Source organism: Belonocnema kinseyi, chromosome 5 (assembly GCF_010883055.1).
Source record: "Belonocnema kinseyi isolate 2016_QV_RU_SX_M_011 chromosome 5, B_treatae_v1, whole genome shotgun sequence".
NCBI classification, from domain to species: Eukaryota; Metazoa; Arthropoda; class Insecta; order Hymenoptera; family Cynipidae; genus Belonocnema; species Belonocnema kinseyi.
This window is the reverse complement of record NC_046661.1, coordinates 5,009,532-5,011,134: the sequence shown is the minus strand read 5'-3', so window position 1 is coordinate 5,011,134 and position 1,603 is coordinate 5,009,532.

The window sequence follows — 1,603 nt, the reverse complement described above, 5'->3', positions numbered from 1 at the left end:
AGAAATTCGAACAATATCATCTAAACATTTTATCATTATACATTATATCAATTGTGTGAAATATATAAATATTATTCAATAAAACGTTTATATTTATTTTTAGATTATTAAATCAAACGCTGATATATTTTTTTCTAATTGTATTTCATTTATGGAAAGGATAATGTCTTTCAAGCCCGGCGCGGCGGGAGGTATAATGACCGTGAAGGGCTAGAAACCAGTCGAACGACAAGATTTGTTAGGGCCAGTTTGACCTAGTCTTTTGACTGCCACTGGCAGCCAATGGCTGCCTTTTGGTGAGCCCTGCTCTAGAGGGTTCGTATTTTCGTGTACAATGTTACCGGCGGATGCCGATGGAATTGATAGCTCAAAAACCCCTGGCAGGCAGGCCTAAAGGGCCTGATTGCAGGTAACTTTTAGTGTATTCTAAGGAACGCGATAAGACAAAAACTAAATAAAAGGTGAAAGCCTACACGAAAAACTCAGCCTGCCAAGGCTCAAGGTAACAGAAATATGCCGCAGACGTATTTCTTTGCCGAATTTATTTGCTTTCGCTGCAATGTAGTAGACGGGAGGCTACCGTAAGAAGAGGCTTCATCTTCTTTACGGGCGAGGGCTGCTGGGTGGGTGCTGTGCAACGGGGAAGGCGGCTGAGCCTCATTGGAAATTGTAAAAGGATCCATTACTCCAAATTCTCTTAGTAGGCGGCGAACACTTGTGAATGGATAGACTCTTTTCAACAATCCCATCATGCTTTGAGCATACAGTAGCAATGTTATTCAAGGGGACTCGAGGCACGTTTGTAAATTTGATTCTGAAAGGAAAGTTGACATTTGGCTTCGGAATGCTTATTTTTAACTATTCAGTTAGAGTGTGATGATAATTTCTAACATTGAAGTAAATTAATTATTAAAAGATATCATTATTGTTTATAATTTTTTCATCCTGAAGTTATGCTACATAATTATAACGCAAGCACTTTATAATACATAACGGATTAAGTTTGCTATTGTTAAAATGTACATTTTTTGTGATATTCAACTTACAAATTATAAATATTATTGGTTCAAAATTTGGATTTTATTTTAATTTGAGAATTATAATAAACCTTGGTTTTTAGTTCGCATTAGATTTTAAAAGGTTACGAAATATTTAAAGGCATTTCAACTTTTCACAAGTATATCACGGAATTCAAAGACTTCAAAAGTGCCCGCACACCATATTTCGAAGTTTTCACAAACATTTTAAACGATTTTAAAAGGTTGCACATAAGCTTAGAGGATTTAAAATTATTTCGCATAAATTTCTCAAACATTTCAAACATTTCATAAAGCATCCAAGGATTTTAAAGATTTAAAAAATTTGTATACAGTTTTGTATACAAGCGAATAAAAGTAAAATATCGCTGCCCTAAATAAATTCTGAATATTTATGTATACATACATACAAACATATATATGAATACATGCATACATAGTGTAGACATTTAGGGTGTCTAGTGACCTTGAAATCCTTGAATCCAGGAAAATTCCTTTCATTTTATAGGTTGCAATGCACAGCCTTTAATATTGTGAATAACCTCATAAGTTTTCAATTTCTTCTT